Source organism: Galendromus occidentalis, unplaced genomic scaffold, assembly GCF_000255335.2.
Source record: "Galendromus occidentalis unplaced genomic scaffold, Mocc_1.1 scf7180000077464, whole genome shotgun sequence".
Taxonomy (NCBI): Eukaryota; Metazoa; Arthropoda; class Arachnida; order Mesostigmata; family Phytoseiidae; genus Galendromus; species Galendromus occidentalis.
The window spans coordinates 125585-143854 of NW_003805452.1; the positions used below are offsets into that span (position 1 = coordinate 125585).

An 18270-nucleotide genomic window follows, 5' to 3' on the forward strand; every position below is an offset into this window, starting at 1 on the left:
TTACCAAGCGTGGGCTCCGGAAGGTGCGAATACGTTGGCGGCGTAGACGGCGGGGGCAGGGATCTTGGCAATGGGAGCGGCGATGGGAGCAGCGTAGCTGGCGATGGGAGCAGCGTAGCTGGCGATAGCTGGGGCGGCCACGGCGATGGGAGCAGCGGCAATGGCTCCGTGGTTCACAGCAGAAGAGTAAGAGGTAGATCGAGCGACGGCAACGGGGGCAGCGAGCACCGGAGAAGCGTAACGGGCGATGGCGGGCGCGGCAACAGCGATGGGAGCAGCATACGAAGCAGCCGAGAGAACGGGAGCAGCAGCAACGGCGACTTTGGCGATAGCGGGGGCGGCGTTGTAGGCGGCAGCGGCGGGAAGAGAAGGAGCGGTTCCTTGTTCGTTGGTCGAGATCTGGGCGCGGAATCCAGCACCGTCGGCGACGTAGTTCACAACTCGTTGACGCCCGTCGGCGACGTTGAGGCTGTAGGATCCGACCTTCACTCCGTGGGATCCACTCTCCTGTCGGGAGGATCCTCCGGTCGAGTGCTGCTCTTTGTAGGCGAAGTTGTAGTTTCCGAGACCCTGCAAGATATTATCCGAGCGTCAGAATCCACGGGCACGTCCGGGAGCGATTCAATCCAGAAATTGTGCGTCAGAGCTTCACTCACATCCTCAGAACGCTGAGACACTGAGCTTCCCGTTGAGAGGAGAGCTCCAGCGTTAGCGGAGGCGACAGCGACGGCGAGAACAGTGAAGGCCTTCATGTTTATTCGCGGGCTCTGTGTCGATAGCGTCCCCACAATTACGGCGAGCCTCTTATACTCGTATGGTTTGGACGAAGGAGGGAGCGCCCGACTGGACACTCTCCTCTCCAAGGACGATTGGACGACATTGCAACAGACGTCGATTTTCTCCAGAGAATGAGGGTCCAATAAAGTTTTGTTTCATTTGGAACTAGACATCAACTCTCGTAGAATATTCTGCCACTTTTATCAGCGACCGTAGACGACTCAGTAGACAATTTCTCCCCAGAAGGCTCAATCTAGACACAATAAATTCTCTCTGTCCCGCCCGAGTTAAGCAAGAATTTCAGTGAATACGGCGAAGGGTGACATTCCTTCGAGGAGTCTCCCAGACCTCGAGCTCTCCTCCTAATTCCATCGAGAACTCTCCCACCTCCCGAACTAGGTTTTCGGGATCGACAGCCTCATTTAACGAAGCCGAGCTCGCCCTAACCGCCGCAGTTCTTTTTCTCGTCTACGAAAAATTCTGGAATCAACGCAGGACGAAATCAAAGCCGGTATTAACGCGTCGGGATGACGATTCGCAATTAGGGCAGCTCGATTACTCGCCGTCGGTCAGGAAGGAGTCGGACCAGGACTGTTCAACTCTCACGGGGATACCTCACGAGCAAGGGTCGATTACGTGCTGAGGATGCTTTCATGGTTGAACGGCTCGACTTCGGCTGGAGTGATTCACCGAGTCAGGCGACAGGAGAGTGTTCGGTCCTTGTGTACAGAAACCCCAACTCTGAGGCCTAGAAACTTTTCTACGGATAGAGAAAATCGATGACGGAGGGAGAGACGACGTCAATCTCATCAATTTAATGGGTAAAAATGGGGAATTTCGAGGAGAATGAGCCAACCGCAATGCTTCGTTGTTCATTTCGGGACGGGAAATCGTAGATTCCGGTACCCTCTGGGCTTCGTCGAGCAGGGTCAGATGCATACGCGGAGGGATCTAGGCGTTCTGTTCTCGGTAAAATTGGACTTCAGAGACCACATTGAGAACGTCGTCCGACGGGCATCGATCATCACATCCTGGATTTTACGCTCTTTCGTTCTCAAGAGTCCTTCGGCATATCTTAGGCTTTACACCTCGCATGTTCTGCCGATTCTTCTATACGCGAGCCCAGTCTGGAATCCCATCGACAAAGGCAGCATCGGGAAGGTTTCACGAATGCAGAAACGATTTCTCCACCGAGTTGAGCACAGGTGTGGCATCGAGAGGGGCACTCTCGAGATAGTGCACATACACGACCGCATGAAAGCGGCTGATTTGAAGGCGTTGAAGAAACTGTTGACGTGCGATGAGTCGTTCGATGAATTCTTCATAATACAGACCATGCCGACGGGAAGAGGATTCAATCTGAGCCCCCATGTGATTGCCCGATCGAAGAAACTGGAGCAAAATTTCGCGTGGAGAGTTGTCGACATGATCAACGAACGATAATCACATGTTCTATGTTAAGATATACCTTTGTTGCACAAATAAAGAGTTTTCCCATAAAAAAAGGAACCGCGACAGGAAAAGGCCAGTTTTCAGGATGGAATGAGTAAGCGAAGTTTACGCCCTAAAGTTTTTCGTCAGCTTCACATTAATCTTCCTGAGCCCCCAGCATCTAGTGAATTATTTGAAACCCAAATATCACGCCGCGAACTCCGGGAATCGACTAACTAGCAGAGATACGAAGAAAGAGGATACTATCCCAACAGGGCGAATCTTTTTCGCTCGACTGACGCCAAGAGGTCTCGTATCGGACCCTTCAGCGTGCAACTTCATTGTCGAGAAGGGAATGGAGCGAATTGAAGGAACCGTACGATCCGGAAGAAACTCGGGAACCGTACTAATTTTCTGACGATTCACGGAGCCTCCCACATTCCTCGAGCTTTCCCTCGTCCAGCGACTTGGCCTGCTCAAAACCTCGGAATCGTCGCTCTTAGGCAGTGGCGGCGCCAGCGGGAAGCCTTGTAAGCTATAGCTTCCCAAGCCTCTGAAGTCGGGAAGCTTAGCTTCCTAAAAATTTTCCGATCATAGATATGTTCCATCGGTTTCGGAGCATTCAGACTGCTGCTGTCGATCATGCCGGGTTGAATTTGTCGAGGTAACGAGAAAGACTTGATCGCGCACATGCGCTTGGACGCACTACACGCACGCAACCCCAAAACGGGGGTTTCCTCTTTCATGATTGGTGACACCCCAGCTGATATCCGTCATCAACATCTGACCGAGAGCTGAGAACTTCCAAATCAAATCGTGGACGAATTCGCCGAAGGCAAAGTTCGGAGAATTCCCCTAGTGGTATGACTGTGATCCAGACGCTTAAGTGAGTCGTATCTCAGCTCGTCGCTAGGAAAGTAACATAAGACGGAACGCGGAAAGTCTCCGCTGTTTCTACTATGTAATGTACATAGATATGTATGATTGCATCTATGCAACACTAGTACTTGCCCTATAAAGTAAGTCTTTGTGTCTCCGAGCGCGCTGACTTCCTTGTTCGGGGGAAGCTCTATCCAAGAAAAATTCAAGCTTCCCAAAAAAAAATGGCTGGCGCCGCCACTGCTTTTAGGTGCCATCCGAACATCCAAGTCAGTGGGCATCGAATCGTGCTCTGTACACTGGTATTTATTTATAACAGGTCTAATTTCAAGACAGAGAGACCACAAGTCGAGTTCGGCTACCATGCGTTCTGAACACCGTTCATGGTACTCGACCCAGATTTCCGAGTCAACGTCAAACAATGAATGCCCAATCGGTTTCCGGATCTACGGCCGCGCCGCGATAAGTAGGTATTATTTACCAAGCGGGAGTTCCGGAGGGAGCGAACACGTTAGCGGCGTAGATCGCGGGGGCGGGGATGTTGGCGACCGGGGCGGCGACAGGGGCAGCGTAGGTGCCGATGGCGGGGGCAGCGACGGCGATAGGAGCAGCGGCAATGGCTCCGTGGCTCACAGCAGAGGAGTAGGAGACAGCCCTCGCAACAGGGGCGGCGACAAGGGGAGCGCTGTAAGAGGGAGCGGCGAGAACGGGAGCAGCAGCGATAGCAGCAGGAGCGGCGTTGTAGGAAGCAGCAGCGGGAAGAGAAGGAGCGGTTCCCTGTTCGTTGGTGGAAATGGAGGCACGGAATCCGGCACCATCGGCAACGTAGTTCACAATACGTTGACGTCCGTCAGCGACATTGAGACTGTAAGATCCGACCTTAACTCCAGGAGATCCGCTTTCTTGTCGGGAAGATCCCCCAGTCGAGTGTTTCTCGTTGTAAGAGAAGGCGTAGTTGCCAAGACCCTGCAAAAACGAGCGGATGATGGTATGATTCGCGATTCTGAACGGACTCGAATCGTGGAGATCCGATATCTCTGTTTGAGGTCACTTCCATCGAGCCCGGAGGTCCCGAAAACTCACATCCTCAGATCGCTGAGAGACGGAGCTACCGGAGGAGAGAAGAACTCCGGCGTTAGCGGCGGCGACGACGACGAGGACGATGAAGGCCTTCATGTTTTTTGTGAGATAGAATCGAGAGATCTGCTTTTCGTTACAACGCCCGTCTTTTTATACAGCGGAACGCTCCAAAAATAATATATCAAGGTCATCAGAAACGGACGATGGTCATCATCCTTCTTGCGGCCGCCGCGGCGGCCAACGCATCTTGGTGGACATCCAACGGTAGAAAATTCGGGTCCCATTTCCCTAATGGCCAATTTCTCTCAAATGACGAACGGCAGGCCCACCCTGCCGAGAGTTTCGAGCCCCTAGTTTGAACGTCGCACGCGACCCGTTCGGAGCCGTTGGAGTGAATTCGAAATCACTTTCTTTCGTACTCGCGCATTTCTCGCGCGGGGACGGTCAGCTTTTCGCATGAAAACCCGTTCCGTGAAGGCATATCATGACTGGTGAGATAAATCTTCAGGGCTGCGGAAACCTACGTGGGCTATTCGCTCGCGAAGACGGTGACAACGACGACGGTGGCGACCATCGTCGGCGTCGCGTCTACCGTCGGACAGTCTATAACTGTGCTACGAGGAAATGCAACTTTTTTTCATCCCGAATTCTTTATTGGCTTCGCCTCGACATGATGCAAGCTCTACAACGGTTTACCAGAAATGTGGAATTTATTTCGATTTTCTAACGGCGTTTATTCGGTGCATTTACGTTGCACCGCGCAGGGGTTTAACATGAGCTGTCCAATTGAATGAATGCGGCATTTCATTCTAGTGTCTCTGTGAATTCGACGATGGATCACAGCCGGCGTCAAAGATAAACTTTAGATGAAGACTTCGGAAGCCCGCCTCGCGTGAAACGGACGGACTATCTACCTGACATGATCACATCCTGATCCGCGAAATCTCTGCTCGTATTTCGGTTAGTACTCCCTCGTACGTGCAGGAACTCGGCAGTGGATTGCAGAGTCGCCCGGCTGTGGCCGAATGCTCTCTCCTGACTCTTCCACGGTTTGCCAAGTCAATCTCGCGGACGAGGAAACTATAGCTGAGGATAGCTTGCTCACCGTCCCTTGGATAGCTCGTTTAGATCAGCGGTTCTCAACCTGGGTTCCGCGGAACCCTAGGGTTCCGCGAGCCCCTGCTCGGCTGCTCAGACTTTTATTCATTTGATCGAATTGGAATGAATTTTCTTAGCTCTAATGCATGCAGAATACTTCATGCGATCGTGGTCGAAGGTTTTGAGGTGATTAAGGGGACAATTTGTAAAGATAGAGTCCGAAACCAATAATAAGGGTTCCGCGGAACCCCACCAGGGTTCCGCAGGCCAAAAAAGGTTGAGAACCCCTGGTTTAGATGAGCCGATGCTGCTTGAATTTCCTCGTGGCTAAGGAAGACTAAATGGATTTCCGTATGGGGCATCGAATCTCGAGGCGATACGCCAGTGCAGTGCGCACAGGGAATCTCGAGAACTTGTGCATTGTGCTCCCTTTCAACAATAAGCCTGATCCAGCTTCAGCATCCAAACCGCAATCTGCGGCATCACCAAACGAACTGAATTACGTCTTGCTCGGAGAACTGTTGCGAGAATCGTGGTTATGCTCACGCAGGATGCCACTAAACGAGATGAAGCTTGGAGTGGGAGCGACACTGACATAGTAGCGAAGCGTCAGTCGACTCAAAGCGCTTTGGGATAATTCGAAGCTCTTCCGTGGATCCTTATTGCTCTTTTGTGATTCTTTCCGCCAAAACGAGATCATGATTTGCGACTTTATTTCTCCTGATTGGCTCTATTCTTGTTCCTTCTCTCCCGCTCTCCATGATCAATACATCTCTTCCTGTCGTCATTTAAGTCGCGACCGATCCTGGAATCCACGGGGAGCTTCTGGGCCTCCTCCGTCGGACTCTTCAGTTCAAAAAATGGATTCACGGCTAGGACTCCATCTCGTGTCGTGGGTGCGCAAGCATCTCAATCGACCCATCTTCGGCACACTGACGCTGAGGACGGTCTCCCCCTCGCGAGAAGTCTCCCTATTCCATCGGGATGATTCTACGGTTGGACTTGACGAGACTTTGACTCGATGAAATGCAGGAAGTCAGTCCCTCGCGGATGTTCCATGCACAGGGAGAGCAAGCGAATTTACAAAGACATCGGTCGCAATTGTCACCAAATGACACCGTCACACCCAGTGTGGCGGGGCGCGCGAGTCAATCACGGGCCCAGCTCACAGTGCTTCTGATCGTGAGTTTCGACCCCAGAAATACCGGCAGGCTTGGATTCTCGGGCTTCCTGCGAACTCCCGCCCCTGAACTGATCCGAGCCGCGACACCACTCGAGCCATGCGACTACCCGTCATCTGATCGATCCTGCGGCCTGCAGCTGGATCTTTGAGAAGAGAGGCATTGATCTCTCAGACCTCGCGATGCTCGCTCGAGGGAGCTGCCTGAGAGCCGTGCGATGAGTGGACATCATCGAGATGGATTTCGGAGCGTAGGCTCAAACGTGAGTCCGGACAATCGACGAATGATCGAGCAGCCGACCGGCTTAAGGGTCGTCGGTCATACCCCAGAGTGGATTGGCTTCAGAGCTTGCGCTTCCTCGGGTTTCATACGCGCTTGGATATTGAGTCCACCGAAACTCTCCCACATTCCGTTCGAGTGGTCCACCCCATCTCCTCATGTTTGTATATTCAATTATTCTACCAGAACCTGTTATCACGAGACGACCGCATCAGTAGCAGCAAACGCTAAAGTCTCCACCCAGAAAAAAATATGTATGCTCTGAAGGTCATCTAACAGAAGATCGTCGGCCGTTAACCCGACGCGTGTCCGCGCGATGAAGCAATCGGAACTTGGCGCGCCCGCTCCGTTTTCACTCCTCAACTCCATGTCACCTCCTCAGTCATCCAGATTCCTCAAGCCGGTGCATCATCGTCACTTTGGAGTCGCAGGGATCACTCATCTGATCAACGAGTTGAGAGAGGGAGAGACTGACTGAGTGAATCATCGGATGATTCCCGTACGCTACTGAATTCAGCCGCGGCGATACGATTCTCCCTGGCTGGGGCCCAGGTTCCCCCTGGACGTACGGGACAAAATTTAACAAAAAACTCGTCTCGAGCTCGAAATTACATCGAGTTCCATGTGCATTCCTGGCGGGTCCATGATTCTGTCTATTTCCGACTTTCCCCGACTATCTCAACGCTAGAGACGACCATGTGCGCGAGAAACCTACACTGATTGTCGGAGCCACCTAGTCTACACGTATTCTCCATTCTGCCTTAAAAAAGAAAAATCATTGACAACGCCCCTCCATACTGAAAGCTCAATGCAACTCCACGCGTTAAGGTCAATCGCGCGACAGTCCACGCTGGAGCCATTTTTGAGCCGGAAGAATTCTGATTTTCGTCCGATCTGAGAAATCGGCTTATTGCGCTCGTCCGTCGTCGATTCGGCGAGTACCGGTGATTCGGTCGGAACTCGCAATTCGACTACGGATACAGTGTATCTGATTGAAGCCAGACACTCTGCTCACAGAACTCCATCCTCACATCTGTGGCTGTCGGACAAATGGAAACAAGATTATCGGCGAGCTCATCGATTACGCCGACACTACGTCCACTGAAGGCCTTCTCCCGTAAACGCGTGGCAGAAAGCTCGGCGGTCTGTTGGGGAAAGCGACGGGTGCTCCATGAGTTTTGATGAATTTCGGGCAAAGCCTGAATCGGAATAATTGATTCCGGTCTGGAATATCTCGGAGGTAATGTTCCGCACTTCATCGGCCTCATGGATCATCGTTAACCGTGAAAGATGATAAATCCGAGAATCATGACCGTTAGAATTTTCGGGGAAGGAATTTCCGTCAAAGAATGTTTCTGTACGAGAGAAAAGCCTCCGCGCGTTCGCATGTAGTACAGTGACGCTGTCCGCAACATGGGCGATTGATGATTGCCCTTCGGAATGGACACTCGCTTTCCCTCCCGTCTCGATCGCCCGGTGTGGCGCCTTGGCTGGATTCTGACGTCTTTGGCGAGTATACGCTGAAACTCTTCGGGCTGATGCAAGAGAGCGGCGACTATTTCCATGTGTTCTAAAGCAGTTACGATGCAAAACGAAAACTGTCGTCAAACCCTCGGCCTCGCCTTTTCACAACCGGCTCTTTCAAGATCAAGTAGTCATCCGAATCCCTAGAAATCCCAACTGGTGGCTGATGCGGGCCGATCTCTTCGGACTAGGTATTCAAACCAACCAATGCATCAATGACGCCTCGTGGAAATCCGACGGGGTAGGTCAATCACTGGCTTCCGACTCGAGGGAGTCAGACAATAATTCAATGGAGTGATGGATGAGGCTAACCGGTCGATCTTTGCGATCGAACGAAGTTTCTCTTCAAAAGGTCAATATCTGTGGAGACTTGCCAATTATGGGGGTCGCTCACTGTCGAGAAAGTGCCACCGAGAATAGAAACCCCAAAACAGTGCAGGATCGCTGGTCGTTTCCACTACGAGTGCCAGACTCTCTCATTAAAAAACTGGATGGAATGCTGCCAGGATAGAAAGGTCCCGCGCGGCCGCATCGGGCTCCGATTACATTACGTGCGCCTTCTTGATTGATTTCATCATTCCGAGCTCTATGTGATCTGACGATTTACGAATCGGCATCGATTCAGAGATCGGCCATCATATGACGGAAATTATCCGTTATAAGCTCCCTTCCGCGGATAGCAATCGATGATCCGGGGCATGATGTCAATTGCGAGATCTTTGGGGAGGAATGATTATTGTTTCAATTGATGAACGTCAACGAAACGAGTTTTACTCAAAGATTCAATCGTTCCTTTCGGAGTGATTCATATATACACTCTGCGTCATTCGATCCAGGAGTTGTTCCGTCGATGACTTAGGCGATGATCTTGCTGGCGAGTCCATGGTAGCCGAAACCGTAGATGGAAGGAGAAGCAGCGTACGAGTGGGAGTACACGGAGGGAAAGGCGTAGCTGTGGGAGTGGACGGCGGGAGCAGCGACAGCGTGTCCGTAGGTGGCGACACGGGCGACGGGAGCGGCGTGGTAGGTAGCGACCCGGGCGACGGGAGCGGCGTGGTAGGTAGCGACGGCGGGGGCAGCGGCATAGGTCGCGATCTTGGCAACGGGAGCGGCGACAGCGACAGGAGCTGCAGCGTAGGTCGCGATTTTAGCTACGGGGGCGGCGGCAACGTTCTGCACGGTTGTACTGTACGACGAGACGACAGAGGGGGCAGCAGCAGCGTAGGAGGTGTAGGCTGGAGCAGCCACGGCGACGGGGGCAGCAACGGCGACGGGAGCGGCATGGACTGTTCCGTGGTTGACAGCGCTGGAGTAAGAGTGAGACTTGGCAACAGCGACGGGAGCAGCGACGGCGACAGGAGCAGCGGCGTAATGAGCAACAGCGGGAGCAGCCAACGGCGACGGGAGCGGCGTGGACGGTTCCGTGGCTGACAGCGCTGGAGTAAGAGTGGGCCTTGGCAACAGCAACAGGAGCAGCGGCGTAATGCGCGACGGCGGGAGCAGCAGCGTAATGGGCGACGGCGGGAGCAGCAGCGTAATGGGCGACGGCGGGAGCAGCAGCGTAATGGGCGACAGCGGGAGCAGCAGCGACGGGGGCGGCATAGGAAGCGGCAGCTACGACGGGAGCGGCGGCGGCGTTGTAAGCCGCGGCAGCGGGGAGCGAGGGAGCTGTTCCTTGCTCGTTGGTAGCGATCGAGGCGCGGAATCCAGCACCGTCGGCGACGTAGTTTACGGTTCGTTGACGTCCATCAATGACGTTCAGGCTGTAGGATCCGACCTTAACTCCATGGGATCCAGATTCTTGACGGGAAGATCCACCGGTCGAATGCTGCTCGTTGTAACCGAAAGCGTAGTTCCCGAGACCCTGTCAGGAAGGATTCGACTAGCTTAGTTCAAATGTTCTTCGGGAAAAGAGAATATCGGATGAGGAGTCTGACTGGCTGAATGAATGATGTCGCCAGCACTGATCGCCGGACGCCTGGCGGCTTGTCTAAGGTAATAGTAAGCTTATCTTCACTCTCACGGCGGAGAACTTTCGATTTCTCGCTGCACGAGCCATCGATGATCGGGCGAAATAGCTATCGGGCTGACATTCCCTCTGACACCGGCTGCCCGCGCCGTCCGGAGAATTCCCGCTCGAACTTCGCGGACGGCGTGACGTCAGCCACGCTAAGTCAGCTCCCACAGATTAAGAGTCGCCTCAATCTGGCGCTTCTAGTTCGAAAGATGGTTCTCGTTTGAAAACAGGAACTCACATCCTCAGAACGGTGCTGAACTGAGTTTCCAGAGGACAGGAGAGCACCAGCGTTGGCAGCGGCCACAGCGACGGCGAGAACGATGAAGGACTTCATTATGTCGTACGTTGAATCGAGAGATCTGCTTGAGAGAACGCTGGTCAACGTATTTATAGCGACAAGCGGACCCCGGAGCCCGCCCTGTCCTTGTCAAGGGCGACGACGCCGGTCCACAAGAATTTCGTGAAAGGGAGCAAACGAAGACATCACGTGGACATTTCGCTTATCGGTCCCGCCCAGAAAAAGTCTTTCTGTGCATCTCTCTGGATGCGTCCATCGGGGCTGTCCACTGTTCTGGCTAACTGTCCTCAAAAGTTGCCCAATACGTTCCGTTGAAATGCACCAGAAAAAAAAAAACACTTCTATGCGTACGAATTCGAGGGCACGCCGCGCCGGATCCGCGGGAATTTCCGTAGAGCATTCATCAGTCTGATCTGTATCGTATGTCAGCGTACTGATGATATCGTTCCCACCTTGAGAACCGGGAATCTAGATTCTCCTGGAATCGCTGAACGGGAAACTATTCGGGAGAGTCGGTGGGCGAACTCCAGGACCCGGGTTCGATCGCCGTAGACCATGAACCTACCTCTATGAATTCGGTGTTTCGAACTTCGAACTCCCGCCTTCGCTCTACATGTAATGGTATCTGCTCGTCGGAGCAGATGACGAGACAGCAAAGGGCACGATCTGTCATCGTCTGCTCTTGGTTCGATAATCGAATTGACGCTTCGAAAACTCGGAAAGCCGTGAAAAGGAAATCTGTCAGAAAAATGTAAGAATTTCACTCTTTTTCCTCCCAAGCTAACTTCTTCCTTGTCGAAGGACGATCCGCGCGTCCCTCGCGTCCTTGATGGCTCGTCTGGACGGTCGCTCGGCCGGCCGGTCGCCTAATGGGCGTTATATAATTTCTGCAGTCAGTCACACTCGTCTTATCCGATCGCATTTGTCCGTGTGCGTGTGAATGTGCCCGTTGGTACGGCTCTTCTTGTGTGGTTGATTTCCTTTCGAACGGGATCTTCTGTATGTCGAGCATCTCTTTCAGTGGACGGACGTTGTAGAACGATCCGTGCCCTTGATTGCATTCGATTCGGATGGAGGAGATCGGTCCGGAGAAATGCTGGTCTCATTTCTGCCTTTCCTTGGCCTGGCAGTGTAGCCCAAAAGGAAGTCGTCCGGTCGTCATGTCGAGTTTTCTAAAGCCCCGTCAGACGCACTTGGGCATATCCGATCCGAATTCTCCCGCTGTAGTTTTCGAATAATCTCCGAAAGCCTGCGAGCGATGAACTCGCTCGCGGTCGACCTCTGCGTGGGAGGTATATTCGTGGTGGACGCAGCTTTGACTTTGCGAATTTGAGGAGAGAGGCTCGCTTCCTGTTAGTGGTCACGCGATAAACTCCGGCTTGCTCTGCGCACGCGACGCGACACAGTTCTACATAAATCACTTAGCTATCTGCCGTAGGTCAATTGAGTACGCTGCCGTTCGTGCGGTTCGTTGGATGCTTGTCTGTTTGCTTGTTTGAGCGGTGATAAAAAAGCGATCATCGTCAGCTCTGACCCAAAAACTCAGTGGGGCCTCCGCCGGCATCGATGTTGAGTCCGACACCGATCTGGGAGATAGGATAACGTTTGTCGTGGCGGAAATGTCGCTGCCCTCAGGACGCAATTAGCTGAGGGTTCCGCTCATTGCACTGTCTCCGCAGTAAAGAATCATCTGAAACTGTTCAGATTTACTTCATTAGTGAACTCTTCGAGGCTGATGGCACCGAGATGCCCAGGCACCGTTTCTGAACAATCGATCAATCTATCAACTTAACAGACGTCTTATAGGTATGTTGGAGCGAGCTCGATCGCGTATCTTCGATTTAGCTCGACTGAGTGGTTAGGAAGGTTCTTCTGCAAGTCTACGAGAGCGTGCTCCCGCATGGAATGGAACGATAGTCGGTAATCCAAAGATCCGCTCAAGTATATCACGCGGGGCTTCGTTCAGAGACTGAATGAAATGCCGGCAGTGACCGCTATGCGAAACGGTGGTTGGAAAGAAATGTTCTGGTGCGGGAAGAAATGAACTCGAGCCCAGATTTTTGTGACCCTGCGGTCCGCGAATTGAAAGGGAAGATGCTTGATGGCTCGATGCTTCATTTCTCGGAGAAGTCTCCGGGAACGAGCTTCGGAGACTGATCCTTCATCCGACTGTCGCTGCCCCTAGTCAAATGAGTTTAATACTCGGATGAATAATTGAAGGGGGGAGGCGTTGACAAATTGCTCGATAATGGATTCTCGACTGTTTCGCTCGGTGATGGCTTAACAAATGAACGAAGTTCTTTACTCACGCTCCGGAACCCCGAGCTTTTTTTGACGTGCCCATCGGGGAGGAAGGGTGGTGGACGAGTTAGAATATACCTAAGATCATTGCGTTGTCTTGCGGGCTCTGAACCATGATTTGCGTCCCCGAATAATTAGGTGTCCCGAAAAGAATTCTTGTCGCTGTTCCCTGGGGCTTGTGCCCAGGGGACCTTTTCGATTATATGATTCCGGGCGAAAACGACTCTGGTTTGATTATTCACTCGAGCTTATCAGAATTATATCTCAGTTAAATCTTTCGCCCATGAACCGATCTTCGTGAATATCCATTTACATATCTATGGAGATTTTCTCTCACTTCTGGATTTCTGTCTCATCAGCAGCTCGCCGGAACCGATATGACTGTGAAGAATAGCGAAAGATCAATTCGCGCGCCGAATGATTAGAAAATTATTCTATCAGGATTCAAAGCAGGTAGCCTTCCGATAGTCCCGGCTGCACGATCGGGGGCTCTTTCGACGAAAGTTACAGGAAAGTGTCGAGAGAACTCACATCCGAGTCCATACAATTCCTCGTGGAAGGCAACTTCCAGGGGAGCGGTGTGAGCTGTTTGTTTCTGGAGTGCTAGCTCGGAGAGGAACATGTAGCTGAAGTTCAGCTGCTGAACTGAAGGCGCCGAGCCGGTTTTCTTCTGCGTCCAAAAACAGGTTTTCCTGCAAGACCTTCCAGAATCACGGGAGAAGTTCGACGATCTCGGAGTCGACGAAGTGAATACATGCCACACTCTACGGCAATTACGAAAGCACTGCTGTGAGCGACCTTCGTAATGAATCCGCAATCTGGGGGAGCCATTAGAGATGGGATTGCTCGGAAATGCCCACGCAGCGACGATTCGAACGCCGCGTCGTCGTCAATAAATTACTCCGATCGTGCAGCTATCCTACAATGGATTCAATAGAAGCGTGGCCGATCGAATACGAGAGCACGCCGAATGCCTCAGGTGGATCGACGCCGTGCACGACGGGACCGTCGAAGACTGCGCGGACGGGCAACTTTCGATTCCGATCTCCATCTCGATGACGGATTTCGCCCCGGAAGAAGACGCATGGAATCTCCGTGGAGCGTGGCCTCATTGAACTGAGAATATGAACTATTTTATTTTTCGCTCATTTCGCAGCCCAACTCCATGTAGACGATCGGGGGAGCATCTAGGTCCCTAAACCGAAACCTCGTGTTCGGTTGGTAGCCGGGATCGAATCTTCGAAGAATCGGGAAGTCGGAAGTCTCGAGGGGAAGCGGTCGGGCGACCGCCCCCTCCCCCCTGGATCCGCCAGTGCCTGGGCCTTCCCTCCCCCCTCTCCTGCGTAAGCCCCTGGCTGGAGGTCCGTACTGTGGCCATGGGGTGAAGCCGGCTCTTCACGAAGTGAAGTCTCACAGCCATACACAGCCTCCTTCGCATCCCGTCAAACGCTAAGCACTCGACCATCCCGCCGCGAAGATGACTCTTCGATTCCAGCCTATCTGCCCGCTCCGCCTCACGACCGTCTCTCTGCGGACGGAAGAGCAGGATTTAACTTCGCCCCGTGTGACACAAGAGCCGTGGGGGTGGCCCTCGAACCACTGTCGCGTCCGAATTCGGCTCGCCTAATTTCTGAGCTCAATGTTTCTGTTTAGGAGAGGACCACAAGAGTCCCCGCGTTCGGAATCTGAGACGCCCCACGGCCCAGGAGGATTCCAGCCGGAGTGCCAATCCTTCCTCGGCGCACCTTGGTCTCGAAAGATGATGACGGCGGTCATTCGCCTGGGCAAAAACTCGCGATCCACTTTGCGCCAGCCCGCAGTGACGACCGGTCTGAGGAACTTTGACCCGCAGCTGCTACAGCTGCGTCCCTGCCTTGCGCGTTCCTTCGCGGAGCACAACCTGACTGCATCTGTTGTCAATCTAACGCTCGAACTCCGATCATTCCAAAACGGTGACCAGCTGGAAGTCACATGTTTTATCGAGCAATTCCACGATTCCCGCCTTCGAAAATTGACAGTTGGTAAATAGAAGTCGATCCCTGAATACCGAGCCTAGTCCGGATATCTCCAGCGGACACCGGAAGAAGGGGCAAATAGATGGGAAGAATGCTCTGTGCTGAGTTCCCGATCGATTACCTAGCCTACAGATGATCCATCATGGGGACTCAGCTGTCTCCAAAGAGCTCTCGAGCCCTGGGTTCTGCTATATTCAATTTTTCTCGGATTCGCCCGCATCGGCAGTCTTCGTTTGAAAGTTTCAGAGGTCCAATGACCTGTCCTTGTCTTTGGAGGGAGGCACTTTTCGCAGGGACGATCCGGCGCCTAATACTGCACGAGTTGCGCTACGAGGAGAGCCGCACGGATGTAAATCGGGTACCGTGATCGGGCAGACATCTGCAAGGAAACCTTGTCGGACATCTTGTCGTCCCGACATTCTCCTCGGTATCAGTCTCGGTCTTCATTCGAATATTGAAGGCATGCTTCTCGGGCGAGCAGATCTCGTCTGAGGAGACGAAAAATATTTCTGAGGCTCTTCCCGATCCCAACAAACAAGGCCGAGTCTTCTCCATGCTTCGCTTGCTCGTTGGCGGGTGGGGCACTCTGTTCGGAATAGGAAACAGCCAGACAAGTGAGCCCCAAGCTTCGTGTGAGAAACGAGCGCTTTTCATACGGTCGACTCGTTTCACATGGAAGCCGTCGTTGCTGCTGTTTTCTCGAGGTCACCGAACTTCTCGAAAAGAGAGTTGTGAATTCGAATCTGGCCGCTCGGAAGCGACGTTCCTCCCTCAGTCTGAACCAAACTCGTTCTGGGGAAGTTGATGGGCCAGAGGGGGACGACCATTGCGCCACGCGGAGGAGGGGCAGGGAACCTGTGGCGTGTTTCGGGGAGTTCTCTATTTTTCCCGCTACCACCATCTCTCTCAGTCAGGACGGAGGGATACCGGATGATGAAACTCGGCGTGGAAAGCATTTCTGATGCCTGGAGAACAATCTGTTGCAGGAAGAGTAGTCCGTCGACAGTCAGTCCCGACAGGATTCGTCGGGAACTTACTTGGCAGTTCTCGGGAATGCTCTCGCTTTCCCGAGAACCACCGGTCGCTTTTCGAAAAGTTTTAGGGGCATCCTCCGTTTGAAAAAGTTCTCACCAGGTTGAGTGGGCCGTCACAAAGAGAGGAATGGAGTCGAGATGTTTCCGGATAACGAGGGGACTCTCACGAGGGATAAGAATCGCACTGACGAGCCCAGAAAGCAAAGTCAAGAGCTCGATTCATTCCCAGAATTAATCAGGAGATGCCGCGCGCCGTCAAGAGCCTGACGGACGGTCGGAATCCCGAAGTCTTCTTGTCGAGCGCGGGAAGGCGATAAGTTGCACGCGTATAGAAGTTTTTCAGCGAGTTCTGTCTCCTCTCCGTAATTTCGAAGTCCGAGTCTATCCGTTGCCGAGGTTCGATGTCGATCCCGATCCCATCAGGAGTAGCATCGAATAACAAGTTTTCCGAAGTCTGACGCAGAACTTTGGGAGAACTCGACTTGTACCCCGCTCGTTTTCGTCCTCTGGAAAGCTCTCTAGGAGGTCTACAAAAAATGGTCTATTTTGATCAGAGAACGCTGCGCCCCTCCGCTTGATACGGACGTCGTCTGTCGTCGAGCTAGGGCTCGTATTTCGTATTCTCCGGCGGCGCGGCGAGCGTTAATCACACTGCGGGAGTTTCCGGGAACCACTACTTCGGATCAACACCAGGATATAATTAATTTCTCAATATTCGTAATGCACTCGGGGAGATCTGAATAGTCCAGTCCCAGGATCAGCGTTGCTCCGATATCTGCTTGGACAGAGTATCGAGCACAGAATGCCGACGTAGGCTCGCAATGCACGGCTCGACAAAGAGAAAGACAGCGCAAAAATGAAAGTTTATGTAGGCGCTCACTGTTGTCGACGTCGTCATCGGGTTCGGTCCTAGGGTTCGGCGTAAGGGTGAGGAGAATCCGTTGCTAACAGAAGTGCAAGCTCTGCATTCTGATTTGTTGCAAGCGCGTCGCTGTGTGTCGGTGAGAGTTACATTTGTGCAGGAAGCCCGCTGTCGTGGTGCACATTCAGCATTTCGTTCAGCGACCGAACCAGCGACGAGCGAGCGAGCCGGCAAGCAGATCTTAAGAAAAAACCTTCCTCTGCGAGAAACGAGTGCCTGCATGGAAGTGGAAGCAGTGGTCGAGAAGTTTGCCTGGAGCGTTTCACTTCCGATTCGAGAATTTCAGCTTCTGAACGGGGGAATGTGGGAAGGGAAATCCCAGGTGTAAGCAATGACTGAACAATCCCGGTCGCAGCTGAGCCGGAGCGACGCGTCGCTGAAATGAGGCAAACGCTGTCAATTAGAGAGGCACTCGTGATTCTTCTGGCTAAATGGAGAAACGCGTGTCGGGTCGGTGAGGGAACGCTCGTTCCCGTGACGCTAATTAATTTTCCAAGAAAAATCAGAAATGAACCCAATCGAGAACCCGGACGAAGTCGATGAATTCCCCCGCGATCAGAGGGCGGAACCCCGAAGTGAAGGAATTAGATCATCGTCAGTGCGAGTCGATGCTCCGACCGAGAGACCTCTTGTTCTTTAGGAATCCGAGCGCTTCCGACCTCCTCCGCGACCAGCAGCGTCTCGCTCAGTTCCACACTGGAGGAACTAGAAATAGGACAGTCCCATCCTTAACGGAAACTTTCCAGACAGAAACGGTATTCCGTAAATGGATCTTCCCTGGCTCTGTACGGCTCGCAATGCCCGCCCGAGGCTTCGTGCAACGTGCTTGCACCCACTTCGTCTGCTGCATGGCTCTTATTTAAGTTGGGTCAACGCCCGACGAGCCGGCCAACTAGCCCTGAGAACTGTGAGCGGAGCTGCCTCGGGCAACTAGCGCCAATATGGTTGTCCAGAGAGACTGGGCAACAACTATAAGTTATTGCCCAGATATTGCGGCTATAGACTGCGTGTTCCTGCACTACTAACGACATTCGACCGAGGAGCTTGTGGTCATTGTCGTCTCTGCCACAGTTCCTGCCGATCAGGGACAAGGGACGACACGTAAAAAACCGTTCTCTATGAGCTGTGGGAGAAGGAAAAACGAGCAGTCGCTTCCCAGCGGGCTGCTCCCAGCCGTACTTCATGTCGGCTCCTCGTGCTCGTCGAATCTGATTCTCCGTCACAATCTCCCACCGACATTTTTCTGGACTTTTGTTCTACAACGAAGGAGAACGGAAATAGAAATTTCCAACGACCGAACTCATCCCGACTACGTTGACCGTTGTCGAGGGAGCGGGAATTCTATGCGAACTTCCTGGCACCTCGCTGCTTCGCGGAATTTCCTTCCCATTCCCCCGGAAGCCGAACAAAAGATGAGTGATGTCAAGCGTATCC

The 18270-nt window shown here is 52.9% G+C and overlaps 1 pseudogene; it reads right to left on the reverse strand.

Annotated features, from left to right (window-relative positions):
- On the reverse strand, window positions 1–10600 carry LOC100903321 (signaling mucin HKR1-like; annotated as a pseudogene).
- Between the last annotated feature and the right edge of the window lie 7670 nt (window positions 10601–18270).